This window comes from Arachis hypogaea, chromosome 20, assembly GCF_003086295.3.
Source record: "Arachis hypogaea cultivar Tifrunner chromosome 20, arahy.Tifrunner.gnm2.J5K5, whole genome shotgun sequence".
Taxonomy (NCBI): Eukaryota; Viridiplantae; Streptophyta; class Magnoliopsida; order Fabales; family Fabaceae; genus Arachis; species Arachis hypogaea.
This window is the reverse complement of record NC_092055.1, coordinates 16,509,279-16,523,622: the sequence shown is the minus strand read 5'-3', so window position 1 is coordinate 16,523,622 and position 14,344 is coordinate 16,509,279.

Here is a 14,344-nt window from a genome sequence, read left to right as displayed (position 1 = left end):
GTGGATGAATTTTTGAGAGTACATGAAGCATTGCATCGGGAACTGCGTTATTCTCTTCAACGTGCACAAGAAAAAATGAAGAAACAAGTAGATCAACACTGCCGGGAGAAAAGCTTCGAGATTGGCGATTGGGTTTTGTTGAAAGTTCGTCCTTATCGTCAGAAATCCTTAACCCACAATACCCACAACAAATCACAGAAGCGTTTCTATGGTCTATTCCATGTTAGTCAGAAGATTGGGAAAGTCGCATACCGTTTGGCCTTGCTAGCTGGCTGTGCCTTGCACCCAGTGTTCCATGTTGCGGTGTTGAAGCAGTTCCACGGGGAGCCTCCAGTTGAGCCAGTGACGGTGTCGGATCTCCCATCCTCGCTGCAATCGCGTCTGGTCGCCATACTCAGTAGTCGTTCCATAGCTTCTGATGAGGGTGTGCGAACTCAAGCCTTGGTGGATTGGGAAGGGGCTTCCAGGGACGAGACCACGTGAGAAGACTTGGAGGAGTTGACGAGGTTGTTTCCTGAGATCAACCTTGAGGACAAGGTTGTGTTGGAGGGTGGGTTAGTTGATAGCTCCACAATAAGCCTAATTATTGATGAGGCTGTAATTGAAAAAATTGGGCCAACTCATGAAAGTGAACTAGTGCACACAGCAGAGTCCAAACTAATAAGAACCAGAAAAGCCCTAACTTGGATGAAAAATTTTGTTAGTAAGTGAGAAATAGGGTGCAAAACAGAGGATTATATCTCAAGGCTGAGCTGGAGAATTAGTTAGAGGGATTTTATAGAGAAGAAGAATCAATTCTGTTAAAGAGAAAAGTATTGTGATATGTACTCTCGAGATACTTCAGGAGTTCATCACTAACTCGAAAAGGGAATTATCTTTGACACTCTCTCTTCCATCTATTTCCATTTTCATTCAGTAATAATAATAATCTATACACTTCTCTTCTACAACTTAATCGTTACATTTTCATATTATTCTACATTTTCTTCTATCAAAAGAGTAAGCCTTTTTCGGTCGTTAATTATTTATTCAATAGACAGTGTTTATTCTAACAATTATAAAAACACAAAATCGGTTTCTATCTAATTTTTATATTTGTTCAATTTAGTCCCTGAAACAGATTGACAACAAGTAATATATTTATGTGGCTTTGTTTCTTTCATAATGGTGATAAATTGCCCCTTGAGCCTCTCAACCATCTCCCTTCTCTGCTTCTGCCGCTCCCTCTCTACCGCCGCCTCCTCTCTCTCTTTCTGAAACTCTCTCTCCCTCCTCTTCTCCCTCTTCTCTATTGCCTCCCTTAACTCCAAAATCCTAATCCCAACACCCCCAATCCGTCTCACCTCCTTCTCGGAATCATTAAAATTATCACCACCACAACTATCATCAAAATCACCGCACTCACTCCTCCTCATTTTTATCACAATCATCATCGCCATCAATAATGTTATCATTAGAATTCAAAAATTTAAAAACTAAAAATATAATCACACCACATGGGTTATTTGGGGGAAAATCTATTTATTTTTTTAAAAAAATTACCTGAAAAATAAAGACTAAAAAAGAAAAAAAAAAGTTTGAATGTTAAAATAAATAAAACTCATGATGTTGTGGTGGTGGTAGTAGTGATGAGAAGTAAAGAGAAATGAGAAAGTGAAAAAAGTGAAAAAAATGCAGAGGGAAGAGAGGAAGGAAAGGAGAGAGAAAGAGTTTAGAAAAATATAAAATTTTCATTAATCATCATGCATAAGCGGTGGTGATGATATTATTAATGATGGTGCTGATTGTGAGTACGGTGGCGGTAGCAAAGAGGAAGGATCGGAGGGAAAGGAATGAGTGTGAGTGTGGTGGCGGTAGGAAAGGAGAGGAGGAAGAAAGAGTTTCGAAGGAGGGAGATGGTTGAAGGGCTCAAGGGGCGATTTGTTCTATTACGAAGGGGACGTTATCTGACACATATAGGTAAGAATTTGACTGTGTTCCTTCTGTTCTTTTATTATTTGTTCCATAGCTTCCCGTATCTTGGTAACAGACGTCTCAAGATACTCCCAGTATTCAGATTGAGGGATTTCTGGGAGAAATTCCTGTCTTTTATTATCTGACACGTCAGTGTTGACCTGCTGTCAATCAATTCCAAAGACTGGATTAAACAAATACAAAAGTAGATGAAGACCAATTGTACTTTTATAGTTGTTAGGGGGCACAATGTCTATTGGATAAATGGTTAAGGATCGAAAAAGACTTTTTTCTAAAATAAATAAATACATTTATGTTATATTAATTAACGGCTCAACAGAAATTACTAAATTTGTTCAGTTCAATTGCTTTTCTTGTTTTTACAAAATTAATTTTAAGTTTATATTTCTATAATTGTTAATTTGATATAAATAATTTAAAAAATTAAAAATAATAAATTATCTAAAATACAAATTTCATCAGATGTTTAATACGTAGAAGGTATAAAATAAAAAATTTTGTAGTAAATAACATGTTTAAATATCATTAAGTTAGTATGTGTAATAATTAATATAAAGATTTATAAACATTATTTACAATCTTTGTTATTAAATTTTGTATACTCTAGATGGAATGTAAAATATATTTTATTGATAGAACAGTTCACAGGATCATATTTTTGGATATTAAGTAATTGTTGGTGTAATGCTTTGTTATTGGATGTTGTGGTATTTTGCAAGGTTTTGGAGACTAACAATTCACAGGAGACGAATTTATTTTCGGTAGATTTTTTTTAATACAAAAACACAATACAAAAAAAATGTATTACCACGTATCGACCACACAAACATTTTATGGAGAGCGAATTGTCAAAAATAATACAAAAGAGACAAATTCTTATTCTAACGAAACAGTACTTCTAGTCTCTTGTTAAACATTGTTTATAAAAATTTTTAAGTAAAATTTTATCTTCTCACCAATAATAAAATAAAAAATTTCAGTTCACAAGCATGAAACATGCTAGATAAGAAAGTATATACTATATAGAAACAATCAAGAATATAAGATATTCACAATTTTTTTATAACATTAAATATATTAAAAAAAGGTTTACATGTAAATTTATTATTTGAAGACTCATTACATTATTTCTTTGGATTTTATTTTTATTTTTATTTTTTTATATCTGGATAAATTATGCTTTCAAGTTATTTTTTTTATTTTATAATTAATCACAATCATTTGTGTAACTTTTTACTTATGCATTTTTATTATTTTTTCCACTGTCTATTTGTCTATCATTTTTTATTTAAGATGTCTAAATATTCTAATATATAACGTAATTTATTTTATTATTTTCTTTTTCAACAAATTTTTTTAAACGAACAATCTATTATATTTATATTTATATTATATCTCTAATTTTACAATCAAAATGTGCCACATATCATTTTCTCATTGCAATCGGAATCAAATTTTTCCCTCCAAAATTAAGAAATTCTCTTTTCTTCCTTACTAATTTTACAACCAAAATGTACCACATGTCACTCTCTCATTGTACCACATGTCACTTTCTCATTATAATTGAAATTAAATCTTTTCCTCCAAAATTAAAGAATTATTCCCTTTTTTTTACTAATTTTTTACAACCAAAATATGCCACATGTTACTCTCTCATTGTAATTGAAATCAAATTTTTTTCTCTAAAATTAAATAGTTCTCCCCTCCTCCCTCTTCCTTTCTCTATTTCTCTCATTACTTAAACCACTCTATCTATTTTATATATCATTAATATCAATGACTAATTACTAATTTGACAATCAAAATGTGCAATATGACATTCTTTAATTGTATTAAAATTAAAATTGAAATATTAAAATTAAAATTAAAATATACATATATTATGTATCATATATTACTATCTAATTTAATAATCAAATGTGTCACATGACACTCTCTTATTAAAATTGGGAGAAAATATTTTTTTTTTCAAAATTAATAAACTCCCTTCCTAAATTCTCTCATCTACCTCTCTCCAATTTTCTATTTCTCTCTACTATTTTTACTCTATATATAATTTATATTTTATATTAGTAATTTGACAAATCAAAATATGTCATCCGATATTTTTTTACAATTAAAATAAATTTTTTCTTCTAAAATTAACAAACTCCCCCTCTCACTCTCACTCTCACTCTCACTCTCATTGTTCGTCTTTATCTTTCTCTCTCTTTTCTCTTATTCTCTATTTTTTCCATCTTTCTCTTCTACAGAAAATAAAATTAACAAAATAATATGAATTAAATAAAAATATTATTATTATTATTATATACATAATTTTTTAGTTTTTTATTTAGTTTTAAATTTTCACCACTTATATTTCTAATTTATATTTTCATTTCTCTTCTTTCAAATATTTATTACATATAATTTGGAGAGAATGCTAATGTCATAAATAAAATTTAGAATCAAGATTCAATTATTTTAAAAAAAATAATTTTGATTTAATTTTATAACTATCAATATAATTTTTTTATGCTAATATCCAATTATATTTTTATATACATTGAGAGAAAAAATATATTATTTTTAAATAGTAAATATAAAAATTATTTATTTTTATTTTTGTAATAGACTTAACAGTTAACACCTAATTAAATGTAAAGGTATACACGTTAAATTATTTTAAATTTTAAATAACGAATGTTAAAATTAATTATTAATAAAAAATTAGACTTTTTCATATAAAAATAATAACTAAAAATCTTATTATTTGATTTTTTTTTATTTACAGATACCTTGATCTTCTTAGCCAGAGACTTTTGTCAATCTACGAATTTTTTGTAAAAATAGTTTGATTTTATAAATCTTTTGTATCATGCATAATTTATGCTGTCAAAACAAAGTTAACTGTAATTTTAAAAAATTTATATTTCTATAATATTATTACGGGTAAAATTACTAATAATAAAATAAAACTAAAAATGAGAACATAAACTAAATGTACTTTAATATTCACTTCATAACATCTCTGCATCTCTACTATTATATTCAGTCTTTGAGAGTGTACCAAGTTTCTTTCCTCTATTTTGTCATCAAATTTATCAAAAACGGTCATTATCAAATTATTTTTCACTACTTAAAAAGATTATTAAAATCCTTAAACGTTATTGTTTAATATTATGAAATGTTTATTTATCCGGATTGTTGTCAAAGATATGCAATAGAAGTTTGGAATGTATTAGTGTATTACATATAAACTTAAATCCAATTTTTTTGTTTTGTTTTAATTCTCGTTAAAAAAGTGAAATAAAAAGAAATATGAGAAGGTAAAATAAGATAGAGAAGATAAAAAAAAAATGATAAAGAAGAAGAAGAGAAAAAGAGAAAGTTTTAAATTGTGCAAAATTTATTAAATTTTTTAATCATAACACAAAATTTGTAAATTTTGACAGAGAAATTTGTTAATTGTGACATAGGCTTTTGTTAAACGGGTGAAACAAAAAAAAAAGATAATAATAAAAAAAAAAAAGAAAAAAAAGGAGAAATAAGAGAAAAAAGAGTATTAAATTATACAAAATTTATAAAAAAAAATTAGCAGCTAAAGGTTTTAATCGTGTGTTACTTGCATATACGTAAATAAGAGGCATACATTCAGTAAAGTAGAGTTTGGGTTAGTTAGCTTCTATGATGTACGGACATGGGATACGACATGATACGGGACACGTCGATACGCGAATTTTAAAATCTTATAAGATACGAAGACATGCATACATATAAAATATATAGTATTTTTTAGATAAATCGTAATGATATTTTGATATTTTATTGATACTAAAATATAAATTAAATTTTTAATTATTTTTAATATCTTATTTTAATTATATCAGGTATTTAAAATATTTTTTATTTTAATAAATAATAATATATACTATATCTAAATTTATTTCAAGAATATATATTTAGAATAAGACTAGACATGCTAACACGTGATGGTATTTAGGTGTGTCTAAGCATGTTTGAAAAATTTTTTTATTTTTTATTAAAACACGGTTGGACACAATAGACACGCGTGTCGATGAGTGTCGTGTCCAAAATGTGTTCGACATGTGGACATGACAGCTCAATAAAGTATCCATGCTTCATAGGTTAGCTTTAGTTGCAGTATATATAACTAACTTTCCGCTATTTTAGAGTTTTGTAAGAGTCAGAACTATTGTGCAAGGTTCTACTCATTTTTGGAGTTCTCTTTCTCTGATTCATGCACAATGCATGCAGAGGTTTTATTCAAACTCTTTCTCAAAGCTTTCATGGTTTCTGATCCAAGTTTCATTATGGTGCGGTGATCGATTGCTACTTGCAATCCATTTGAACACCATCTCTTAGTCCAATTTTCAGTTTAGCAACTTCAATTTCTCTTTCTTCTTTTAATAAATTTGTCAATTTTTCATCTCATCTTCTTCAATTTGTTCTTGAATCTGCTCATCTTCTTAATCTCCTTTCTTTCTTCTCTTTCTTTGGACTCAAACAATAGAGATTGATGAAATTTGTTTTGTTTCACACTTTCTTCAATTAAAATACAATATTTTCGAGCAACTAAATCAAGAAAAGAAGGTTTGGATCTACATTCTTCAAGATCCATTAATTTTCATTCTGCAGTTGTCAAAGATTTTCCAAGATCATGGAACCTACACCAATCAATACACAAATAGCAATGAACAACATTGACCTCAACACTCTTGCTTATTTGGTTGCTCAGATCAATATGTTTCAAGCTGTATCTCCGCGCCCTCCCACAAACCCTATAATGGGCCCTTCAAGTCTGTTCTTCCTTCACCCTGGAGAAAGTCCAAGCAATCCTCTAATATCTGAAGTTCTCAACCATAAGAACTATAATTCTTAGTCTCAGCTTATGCAATTGGCTTTGGTATCAAAAAATAAACTTGCATGCATTGATGGTTCTCTTCCAAAACCAATGGAGAATGATCCCATGTATAGTGCATGGGTAAGGTGCAACACAATGGTTGTTTCCTGGATCAACTCGTCCCTTAGCCCAGAAATTCGAAATAGTATGCTATGGAATGGTATAGCTCAAAACTTGTGGAAAGATTTAAAGAAACGATTTTATCAGGGAGATGTTTTTAGAATTGCTGAATTAGAAGAAGACTTATTCTCAATCAAACAAGGTGATTTTGCAACACCTTACTTCACAAAACTTAAAGGAATTTTGGGAGGAACTTGAGGACTATAAACCACTGCTAGTGTGTATTTGTGCCTCAGATTGTGCGTGCACATCAATGGTTCGAAGCTACAGGAAAGATACATTTGTTGTGAGATTCTTGCGTGGCCTAAATGAACAATATTCTGCAGTTAGATCAAACATAATGTTGATGAAACCTCTTCCTTCAATTGACACCACGTTTTCATTACTCATGCAACAAGAGAGGCAATTAACCAGGCCAGAGGCGGCTGATCTAAACATGCTGATCACTGCAGTCAATCATCAAACTACATTCACATCTTTTAGAGGTAGAGGTCGTGAAAGAGACAACCGAAGTAGCAGAGGCAGAGGCTATGGCGGTATAACTCCTCATAGACAATGTTCCTTTTGTGGCAAAGAAGGACATTTGGTGGACAATTGCTATAGAAAACACGGGCTGCCTCCACACCTCAAAGCCATCAACTCACAACATCAACAACATCATGATTGAAATTCAAGATGACAAATTCAATACACCTATTGACCTTTACAAAGAGGCTAATGGTGACTCTCAAGTCTTATTTACACGAGAAAAAGCAGGCTTTGTTATCACTACTTCAACATCATGGAGTTATTACTTCCCATAATGCACATGTGTAAAATCCGGTTAATTAACGGCTAATTAACTCATAAATGAAAATTTATTCTAGAAAGCCAAAAATGTGATTTTTATGGCTAAATATGATAGAAGAGATTGAGACGAGAATGTCGATACCAATTTTGTAGAAATCGGACCAAGATTGGACCGAACGGGCCAAACCGGGCCAACCGGACCCATAGTGGGCCCTTGGCCCAACTAAACTAAACCTAATACACTCATTTCAGCACTCTCTCTCCCCTCTCTAAGACACTAAACACGCTGAAATGGAGGCACAAGAGGAAAGAACACTCTCTCAAGTTCTTTCTCTCATTTGATCTTCAAACCCCCATAACTTTTGATCTAGAGCTCCGATTACCGCACCGTTTATGGCCACACGTTCACCGCGGAGAGCTCTACAAAACCCACTATTTTATTCTTGAGGTAAGCCACGAAATAATTTCAGTTCTTCATCTCTAATTTTCGAATTTTATGGGTGAAAATGTTGAGATTTTGGGCTCTTTGATGTTATAGGACCCAACTCTCTTGAAGGAGAAGATTAGTCTTGTCTCTTTGGACCTTGAGTGTGGTACGATTCTCAATCCTAGTGTAATTTATTGTTCTATGATGTTTGGATATTGAAATGTTGTGTATGGGTATGATGATTGTGGCTTAGGTTGTGTATATGTGAATATTGAAGCTCAATTTGGGATTTTGGAAAGCTTAAAAATGGATTTGATGACAAAAATCTGTTCTTGAAGGTGTAGAGACCTTGAGAGCTTGTGAAAAAGTAGTTTGGAAGTGCTCCGGTTGAGTGGGAGAAATCGGCCAAGGTATGGTCTCAGTTTCCTGTATCTAAAATGTAATGTGGTGTGAAAACTTAGGCTAGAGGCCCTAAGATAGGCATTGAATTGTTGATGTTATTGAATGGTTGAGATATATGATGTGGTCATATACGTGATTATGAATATTGATGCCTTGATGGTGTGATATATGATGAAAATGCATGTTGTGATATATGCTTGATGAATGTTTGAGGTTGAATTATGGATGGAACCATGTGAGAGTGAGCATGGTAGTGATTAAGTGTAATGTTGGTTAATTGGTAATGATGTGATTGAAAATTGTGATGAGGAAGGGTATATGCCATGTTAATGTATTTAATATTTGGCTAATTGATTGAGATGGAATGAAATGGTGAGATGTTGGCTTGTAATATGTTAAAAATGCTAATGTATAAGTTGAAGAGGCTTGAGTTGATTTTGGTGCACTTTCCCTGATTTTGAAAAGGGTTGGAATTGAGATATTTTGAAAATGGCACCTTGTGGTTTTGAATGAAAATGTAGTTTTTGGGCATACTTTGACGGGACATAACTTGAACTCTGGATCCCCATTTTATGCCAAATCTGTTTAAAACTAAAATTGGATCTGGGGTGGTTATACCGTTCGAAGAACGGGTGAAAAATGATTTAAAATAGAGGAGTTATGTCCCTTGGAAGATTGGGGGTTTAATCTGTGAATTCTGCAGCTTTTAACTTAGAAAAATTTTTGGCAGAATGACCCCCACGCGTAGGCGTGCTTGACGCGTATGCGTCAATTTTCAGAAAAACGCCATCCACGCGTGCGCGTGGCTCACGCGTACACGTCGGTGTGCTAAAATGGTTGCCCAGCCAAAATTTCCGAGAGTTGTGCGAGCACTGTGCTAGTTCTGTGCGTGGGGACACAAACGCACCCACGCATGCGCGTGGCTGACGCGTAGGCGTCCCTTGACTGTTTTCCCATCCACGTGTGCGCGTGGGCGACGCATACGCGTCGATGAACTTTTTGGCCATCCACGCATGCGCGTGGAGGACGCGTACGCGTGGCTCTGTTTTTATCCCAAAATTGATATTTGAGTTTTTTAAAGTCAAATCTCATACTTTTAAGCCTCCGATCTCACCCCTTATGTCTTAAATCATTATGATATGCCTAGCCATGAGGAAGAAGCTAGGGGATCTGGTAACTTGTGAATGAAGTATGGGGAAAGTTTATGATCAATGATGATCAAAGATGATTATATGAGATGCGGAGGATGGCGATCGAAGTGCTTTATCTGCCATGAGTCGAAAGGCTGTAATTATTGATAAATTGGCTGGTTCTGGATTGAACCGTGAGCCGGATGGCTGAGTTATAGCTGGATTTCAGTGGAGCCATTATTGATTATGGCCGAGTATAAATGCATATATGCTATTGAATGAAAATGTGAATGTTGCACTTCCACTATCTGAGATACGAGTTTCCCTGGGTGAAAGCAGTGGCTAGCCACCACGTGCTCCATGTGGAGACTCGATACTCTACTGACCCTATGTCGTAAGTGTGGCCGGACACTGTGAAAGTTCCGGATGAGCTCACCCCATGAATATACACCAGTGAGGGTGTTGAATATGGATCATGATTATGATCATGATTATGTTGAGTATAACTCGAGTTGGGGATGTGCGACAGAGGGACAGTCCAATGGTTAGCTACCAGGACTTGTCGGGTTGGCTATATAACCGACAGATGATATCATCAGCTATTAGGGACAGGCATTCAAAATATTGCATACTACGTGATTTGTTTAAGATTGCCTAATTAACTGCATATTACTTGCTAATTGTCTAAATTTCTTATCTGTTCCTATTTGTATATCTCTTGTCTGATATAACTGTGTTTACCATATTATACTCCTGCTGGTGGTTGCGAGGTTTGAAGGATTTGGAAAGGGAATATGTAGCTAGACTGAAGAATCTTTAGTCAGTTGCCATTTATGGTTTAGCCTGTTTATAATCTTTGATTTTATCTGGTGGAAGTTCTAGGATTGCCTTTGGCTTTTCCAGGACATTACATGTTAGATATATGGGTACTATTACCATACTGAGAACCCCCGATTCTCACCCATGTGGATTTTGTGGTTTTCAGATGCAGGACGTGAGGCTTCTCGCTGAAGCATGCTGGAGACTTCTGGATTAGCGAAGATCCTTGTTCTCGGATTCTATTTTGGTTTATATGTTTTACTTAGATACTTTTATCTCCATTAAATAATACAAACTGTGATGACTCCTCTTTGAGGAGATTTTGGAGAATAGGTTTTCTTGTATTTATGTCCCTTTGGGTTTCCTTTGGGGTTTCCTATTTTATTTACTTGTATATATTGCTATGCTCGGACCAGTTATCTTCGCAACCGGATTATGAGTTTTGATATTCATGTTTTTGACACTCCTTTGTATATATATAATCTCGCGTTGGTTTATCCTTTGTTTGTCACGTTTTCGATTGGAGTCTTGCGCTTTCGAGTTGCGATTTTATTTTACCCCTTTTTCTTCAAAGGCTCCTAGTTATAATCTTTATTCACACTACTATATGTACTAAATTTTAATTTTTAGAGGTCGTAATACCTTGCCATCTCTGAATTATGATTTAAGCATAAGACTCTGTATGATAGGGTGTTACAACATGATCCTTCCATTACCATAGACAGCAAGTCTTCTAATGAAGGTAATTCTGTGATCATGTCAATTTCTTTATCACAGGACTGTAACTCATGGGTCATTGACACCGGAGCCACCATTCATGTCACTCATAACTTTGCTGCATTTCATTCACACCAAACCATTAATCTAGTTAGAGTTAAGCTGCCAAACAAGTGCATAGTTACTGCTTCAGTGTCAGGTATTGTCAAAATTTCTAACACTTTGTATCTCACCAATGTGCTTCACATTTCATCATTTGCATTAAATCTAATTTTAGTATCAAAATTAATAGAGTCTATTGATTGTCAATTTGTGTTTAGTAAATTTGGGTGTGAGATATATGATTACTATACAATGAAGACGATTGGAGCAGCTGAACTCAATAATGGTTTGTATGCAATCAGCACTAGAAATGGAAAATGCACCACATACAAGCCTATGCACACTACTGCATCAGCCTCACTACACACTCAACATACTACACAAGAGCTATGGCACAATAGATTAGGTCACATACCACTCAAAAAATTGTATTTCATGGAACAATCATATCCATCTATTTTGAATTTCAATATGAATACAAGTGCAGTGGCTCTTCCTTATGACTCTTGTCATTTTTCTAGACATAAAATGAAGAACTTTTCAATTAGTCTATCTAAAACCGAGTCTTTCTTTGATCTCATTCATGTTAATATTTGGGTACATATTAACAGCCCATCTATCAAAGGATATAAGTATTTTCTAATAATAGTTGATTATCACAGTAGATACTGATAGGACCATCAATAGCAGAATGATCAAGCTTTATTGATACACAGAAATGGCCAATTAGCTCTCCCTAAAAAGTTCTACATAGTTGGAACTACCAACTCAGAGAGAGAGATTCTCTCCAACTTCTAATAGAATTCAAAAACAGAAAAATATCCATCATTAACTAACTATAACCTAGCTATTTATAGGCAGTGAGTAATAGGGTCTAACAACCTATCAGCCAGCTGGGCATGCCAACGGCTCCTAAAATAACTCCTACTTGACCTTTACTTACCTCTCCTTTTGTAACACAACCCAAACCTGTTAGTAGTAGGCGCCTCTCTATCAATACTCCCCCCTCGGACAACCACCTTATCCTTATGGTGGAACTTCAGAAGGATGACCCGTAATGTCGCCGCTCGTTCCCAGCTGTCCTCACAAGGAGATAGGCCCACCCAGCACACCAAATACTCCAAAGCCGCATCCTCTGTGGTTCGTGATGCCACGATCTGAGATGGAAGCATCACCAGCTCACTATTCTCAGCCAGCCCTGGTGGAAACATCTGTACTTGCTGCTACGGCGGAATGGCCTTTTTCAACTTGCTAATGTGAAAGACCGGGTGGAGCCTCCCTTGGGGCATGGCTAACCTGTATGCCACTGCCCCTATCCTCTCAACCACCTCAAATGGTCCATAGTAACGAGGGCTTAGCTTCTCATTAACCCTCCGCGCTAGTGTCCGCATCTGATAAGGTTGAATTTTCAAATAAACCCACTCACCTTACTTGAACTCGACATCCCTTCGATGCCTATTTGCTGCTTGTTTCATCCGCTGTTGCGCCTGTACTAAGTGCATCTTCAGCTCTGCCAACACCGCATCCCTGGCTGCGGTCAATACTGCCACCTCCTCAACATGCGATGGAAATATCTTTCCACGGAAAAGAACAGGTGCTGGAATGCCATAAAGTGCTTGAAATGGAGTAGTTTGGACTGAGGCATTGTAGGAAGTGTTAAATCAAAACTCCGCCCATGGTAGCCACTCCAACCATTTCTTCGGGTAGCCCTCCACAAGGCATCGTAAATAAGTCTCCAAACAGCTATTCACCACTTTGGTTTGGCCATCGATTTGCAGATGAAATGCCGTGTTGTACTTCAATTTTGTCTCTGCGGCTTGGAATAGTTTGGACCAAAACTTACTCATGAACACCCTATCCCTATCTGATATGATTGACTTGGAAAACCCGTGTAGTTTAACCACCTCCTCAATAAAGGCTAGTGCCACCTCCTTGGCTGAAAATGGATGAGCTAGGGGGATGAAGTGAGCATATTTGGTTAACCGATCAAACACCACCAGGATAGTATCCATGCCTTTGGATTTTGGCAATACTGCCATAAAATCCATCGTAACGTGCTCCCAAACTCTCTCCGAGACTGGTAGGGGTTGCAACAGCCCCACCGGTTTCATCGTTGCATGCTTGTTTTGCTGGCAAGTGTGGCAGCCCGCAACATAATTCCTGACTCATTGCCTCATTTCGTGCCAATGGACCGCTACTGCTAGCCTCTTATAGGTTCGAAAGAAGCCTGAATGTCCACCCGCCCCACTATCATGGGATTCATCCAACAAAAGTGGGATCTGAGAAGAATTTGCGGGTAACACTGCTCTCCCTTGATAAAACAGCCGACCCTTGTGTAGGGAATACCCCGGATAGTCATCCAGCCCCTGCTGCAGGGAGACCATAGGTCGTGAGCGACCTCTTCTTCCACTATTTCCCAGAAGTTCATGTGCACCACTGAGATTGCCCTTGCCATCATTTGTCGTGACAACGCATCTGCTGCCTTATTCTCAAGGCCTGGCCAGTTCCGGATCTCAAAATCTAAGCCTACTAATTTAGTGGTCTACTTCAAGTAAGCTGCGTCCATGAGTCGCTAGTCCATGAGGAACTTCAGACTTCGCTGATTTGTGAGAACAATAAAATGGCAACCCAACAAGTAATGCCGCCACTTTTGGACAGCAAAGTGATGCGTGAGCATCTTTCCTATCTTTTTCTAGTGAATTTGTATTTAATTTGTTGAGTTTAATCAGGAATTTATTATCTTTTAGCCACTATGGATGCTACTTTGAGTCGTGTGAAATTCTGTTTATTTTAGGTAGCATTCGAATGGATTTAATGGAGTTTCTGTAGAAAAAGAGAAGAAAGCGATTGATGCTGTCAACCCTGACCTCTCTACACTCAAACCTAAATAACTCAAGCTCAAGAGTCCAATGGACGTGATTTCAGTGGCATTGAAAAGCTAACTTCTAGAACTTTCCAACG